Here is a 5,695-nt window from a genome sequence, read left to right as displayed (position 1 = left end):
GGTTCAAGTACTCCTGCCTCAGCCTCCCAAAGTACTAGGATTACAGGCATGAACCACTGTGCCAGCCTCTGGGGAGCTTTTCAAAGAAAAAGCCCCAGGTGTCTTTGTCAATTCTACTGAATCAGAATTTCCTGAGGTGCACCCAAACGCCATCCCCAAGACCCCAAGCAAGTCAAAGAGGAGTGCAGGGAGGAGCAGAGGCTGCAGGAGCTGTAAAGCAGGGACAGGGCCCAGGGACTCTGGGGAGGAGAGGTCAACATTAAAGAACCCCTCCTTTCTGCCTCCCATTCAGGGATTTCTAGAGAGGAAATATCATCCTCCTTATCTGAACTGACCAGTCCTCCAGGGACCTACTGATTCATCCAATGCATGGCTGAGTCCTGGGCCACTCTTCCTTCTGGCCACCACTGGCCAGCACCCCACCCCAGCATATTTCCCTGGCCCTGGGTTCTAACTCCTTGGTCCCAGAAGCCTCACCCTGGCCAACTGCAACTCTCTATTTCAAGGATTCAGGTTGTAGATCTCCTCCTTCAGAAAGTCCTCTCACATGCTCTTCTTGGCTCACTCCCACGTGACTTTAGCCTGTTGAACCCTCTCTCTCCTCCAGCATCAATGTGGCAGCACGAGTCACATGTTCTCATGATTGCCACTGTGCCCGTTGGTGGCCCCAACAGATGGTGCCCACCTGGAAGGTGGGATTTTTGGGATCTCATTCAGTTCTCGGTCCCCAACACCTTGCTCAGTGCCCAGCATAGAGCAGGCAAGGAATATGTCTATTTATGCTGATCAGAAGAAAGGGAGAGGAGGAGATTTTAAATCAAACAGTTCTCCTAGGCACATTTTTCAGAAAATTATAGCAAATACTTATATTAGCATGTCCTGTGTGCCAGAGAGAGAAGCCTGAGACACAGGGGGTAAATAGTCCACAGGGTATCTCTGCTTCAAAGAGAAAAAGAGTTATACCTTGGGGGGTCAGGAGGAGCTACCTCTGAAGTCCTTGCTCCCTGTGCCTTAGAGGTCACAGTGACTCTATAACTTCACCCTTTGGATAAAGCAGAGGTTCAGGTTGCTGTGTACAGGGACAGGAGCAATTTATCTCTGCAGGAAGTCTCTCTTAGTGAGGAACCAGGGATCCTGTTGCATCCATTTGGGAGGGTCTGGGAGTCAGCAGTCCCAACTGGGAGCTCCTGGAGCTCGATTTAGAAAAGGGACAGGATAATGCTATCTGGGGCCTTAGCATGAAAGGGCTTTTCTTTCCCATGTCCAGACTCCCAGGGGAGAGAGAAGGCTTCCAAGTCTCCTAGCCTGATGGTTTGAGAGAAGCAGAGGGGTGTGGCCTGCACCTGCCCCACCTGGCCTCTCTGGATCTAGGATCAGGCCAGGCAGGAGGAGGCCCACTAATCCTGGGTGCATTACTCAAGGGAGACTGTGAAGAAAAGCAGGAACTCTGAGTGGCATTAAAGTAGGCAGGAAATAAAATGTATTCAGAGTCAGCTAGTGTAATTGAAAATGAACCATATGCCAGGCACTTGGCAAGGTGCGTCCCCACAGTCTTGATTTAATTTTCACACCAACCCAACGAGGCAGCTACTATTCTCCTTGTTTTACCAACAGGAAACTCAGGCATTGTTCTGCTGGAAGGAGAGAAGGTCAGGAGGCAACCCTCAAAACCTGGGGGTGTTTGGCCAAGGCCAAGTAGAGATTTAAGGGTCTTCAAGTAAAGCATTAAGGATTCTTACTCTTCATTTGCTATCTTTCTTAAAGACAGAACAAAATAAAATGGGATTTAGGTTGGATTCCAAGAAAAACTTCCTGACTGTAAAGAGGTATTAGAAAGTTCATTTCCTAGGACAGATCCCTGAAAGATGTAACCACATCAAATGCCCATTCTGCAGGCAGGAGACTGGACAATTTGACATTTACCACCACAGGCATGCTCAGGGGTCCCCTCAGGTGACTGGACTCTAGCTCCCATCTCAAGTGAGGCTTGTGGACAATGCAAAATCTGAAGTCAAACACATCCTTTGCTAAATTTAACAAAGAGACAGGCATAGAGTTCAGATATTAAAATGAAGTCTTCTTTTAATGAATGGGCAGGGTTTGGAGTTTGCCAGTGTCATCAATGAGGTTACTGTGGCTACGTTAAAGTTAGCACAGGAGTGTTGGATGATGCAGTTTATCAAACCAGCAGGGACTGAGCAACAGCTCAGGCAGAAAACTGGCGCCTGGCCTTAGGGAGCCCTGTCCTGCCTGGGCACCCTCGCCCACATGCCACAGCTAAAATGCTGGTAGGACCTTGGGGACTCAAGGCAGGGCTGCCGCTGCCCCCGGCTGTTTGGGCCAACACTTGAGCTCTGGCCTGGAACAGAAGGCTCCCTAATAGGTTGTTATAAGCCTGGGAAGGCGGAACAAGCTGGGCAGGAAGGAGGGGCCTCAGGAGGCTGTCTAAAGACACGCTCCCAAGCCGAAGGTTTCATTTCCTGCCAAGCAACTCACCAGTTTGCATCAAACACAGAATTTACTATTCACCATAGAACAACCATATGAAAAAAACTTTGCAGAGTTTACCCAGATGTAGGTTTTCCTTAAAGTAAAAGAGGAGTCATGTTACCGAAGCCTCATCTTCTCACGAGTTCAAAACCTCTCCACCCTGTCAGGAGAAACCAAGGCCCGGCAAGGTTAAAGGCCTCGCCCTCAAGGTCCCACCAAAGAATCCGAGCTGGTGCCAGCTCTCCGACTCCTACCCAGCAACCCGCCGCAGGTGGCCAGCAGCTGCCTCTGAGAACGCAGAAGGCCGAGGGGGGGCTGAGAGTGTTTATAAATCACAGCACTCTTGCTCCATCCCGATGGCCTTGTGATGCCTGAGGCATGAGGGCAGGCCAGGACAGGAGCCATGCAGCAGGGTCTCCCACCCCAGGCCCTCCAGGCCCCCAAAAGGCTTCCTGTCAGGCCCTGCACTGCCCCCTCCTCCGGCTTTGATCTCAAAGAGGGGAGGGGTTGGAGAGTCCAGAGAAGTCCCCACTTGGCATCGATTTGCCCAAAGCAAAGGCAACACAAAAGCTGCGCCTGTTTCCATGGAGATGCGACGGGGAAGCAAGGGAACAAAACAGGGAGAAACACAAACCCGTCACCACCTTCCAGGCCAGTGTGATCGATGCTGGCGGACCAGAGCCCTGACAGGAAGACAGCGGAAGGATGAAAGGTAATCAGTGGATCTAGAAGCCACACTGGGAGCCCTTTCAGGCCACAGAGAGGATGCCAGCAGCCTCCCCCACCCCCAGCCGCAAACTCGCCTGGGCGCCACTCTCGAGAACCAGTCCAAGCAAAAAGTCCCGGACGGAAATCCACAGCGAGCACTTACTTTACAAAAGGATTCCTTGCTTGACTAAGGGATTCCTCCAAGCAGCAAAATCCCACCTGGAGTGCACTGTCTGTTTTGTTTCAGTATTCACTTCTCTGAACAGGAGGAGGAGGGGGCCAAGGGAGTAACTTCCAGGGGAAAGTTTGTGAGAAGAGATGAGGGGATGGAGGGGTAGGGACTGGACTCTGTTCATAAAACATCTCCTAGGAGAGGCCCACAAGAAAATGGAGACGTGGCAGCTTTAGAAGAGAAAGGTGAGCAGGCTGAGCGCCTGAGGCCCATCCAATAGGGAGGACATGGGAACATGAACAGCAGAGAAGGCTGGGCGGCAACAAGTGTCCCACTAGGTCCCTGAGGTTGCCACCAGGGCACACAGGCGCTCTCAAAGCCACCGGGCTATGAGGAAATGTGGGGTCAGCCTAATCTCCCCCAGGGCGATGAGAAGGCCAGTGGCTTGATGCCTCCCCGTGAAGGCTGGAGGAAGATGCCAACAGGAGGCCCAGCAGATGGCCAGGGCTCAGAGGCTGTCATAAGGGCCTCTTGACTGGCACTCACCGTTCATCAGGTGACACATACTAAGTGCCACTTAGCACATGTGGTCATCCTGGGACAAAGAGGCAAGACCACGCACCAACACAACCCTGCCGTTGGAGAGTCTCAACCAGGCCTTCACTCCACTGAGTCTCTTCCTGACTATAATTCTTACAGGGAACAAAACCAAGGATAACAATAACATTTACTGAGCATGCCGTGTGGGCCTGACGCTAACACTTGTCTCATTGATCCTCTCAACCTCCCATGAGAGAGAGGCCTTTCTTTTCACCATTGACTGATGTGGAGACAGGCACAGAGAGGTAAATAACTCGCCCAAGGTCACACAGCGAGTAACTGGCAAAGCTAGGATTCAAAAATAGGTCTGCCCAACTTCAGAGCCTGTGAACAGCAGGCTCAACACCTGCCACATCAGCCTCATTTAACAGGTGGAGACAGTGAGGCTGAGAGAAGGCAGGTGACATGCACTGAGGCAGAGGCTGAACTCTGAAGACCAGTTCTCCTGACCCACCCCAAGGCTTTTTTTGCCTTGTGAGGCCTCCTCTAGGAATGCCAGCTGGCTTTCTTGGTGGTGTATGTGGACTTCTCTGTGTAGTCACTTTCCTGTTCTGGATCTCAGTTTACCCCCTGCAACAAGGTGGCATCATTAAGAGTGTGAGCCCCTGCTGTCTCACGGAGAGGAGCTGAGAAGAAACATGGGGTGTGCATTCAAGGTGTTACCAGCGAGCTGGTAGGAGAAGCAGGCTCAGTCACAAAGATCCACAAGCTCTGTAATGTCCACAGAGCAAAACCCTAGGTAGCATCTCCAGGCCGCTAGTCAACAGTCTTCCCACCAGAGTACATGTGCAAAACCCTCAGGGAACCTGGGGACTTCCCAGGGGTATTCAGACATGGATGCCTTCCAGCGAATCAACTTCTAAAAGCTCCACTTCCTGTGCTTCTTCCTAAAACTGATCAGCTGGGAACCCTCTGTGTCTGCCAGTTCTCTCTTCACCAAGGCCCTCATAAACTCTTCCCAAACCTGGTATCCTGCCCTGGGTTATAGAAGCCACCAAACAAAGAGACAACGGAAGAATGCAGCCCTCATGGGAGGAGTTCCAGCAGGACAAAGAACTTCCTTAAGACGTTGAGAAGGGGGCCTTATCTATCTTACCTACCCATCTGTTTATTTTAGGATTAGAATTAGGAAGCTGACACAGGGACACCTGTTTAACCTGTTTAATAAATATTTGAATTAAAAAGAGGAGTCAGAGTTTTTCCGACACAAAGTATGATTTGGCTGGCTGGTCTAACCACAAGATCCAGCCTGGGCAATTAGGAATTATGGTGGACGTTTTCCACAAATGCCTGGGCTGGGTTTGCCGTTCTAAGGCTTTGACAAAAATAAATTTGAAGCAAGTATATGGCATACAATAGGCCTGGAAATACATTCCACTTAAAGTTATGATAAAACATTTTATATGTAAATTTTTATTTTTATTTTTTTGAGACGGAGTCTCGCTCTGTCACCCAGGCTGGAGTGCAGTAGTGTGATCTCGGCTCACTGCAGCCTCCACCTCCCGGGATGAAATGATTCTCCTGCCTCAGCCTCCCCAGTAGCTAGGATTACAGGTGTCCGCCACCGCGCCTGGCTAATTTTTGTATTTTAGTAGAGATAGGGTTTCTCCGTGTTGGCCAGGCTGGTCTTGAACTCCTGACCCCAAATGATCCTCCTGCTCTGGCCTCCCAAACTGCTGAGATTACAGGCGTGAGCCACTGCATCCAGCAAATATATGTCAATTT

This window comes from Mandrillus leucophaeus, unplaced genomic scaffold (assembly GCF_000951045.1).
Source record: "Mandrillus leucophaeus isolate KB7577 unplaced genomic scaffold, Mleu.le_1.0 Scaffold20, whole genome shotgun sequence".
Taxonomy (NCBI): domain Eukaryota; kingdom Metazoa; phylum Chordata; class Mammalia; order Primates; family Cercopithecidae; genus Mandrillus; species Mandrillus leucophaeus.
This window is presented reverse-complemented; position numbering follows the sequence as displayed.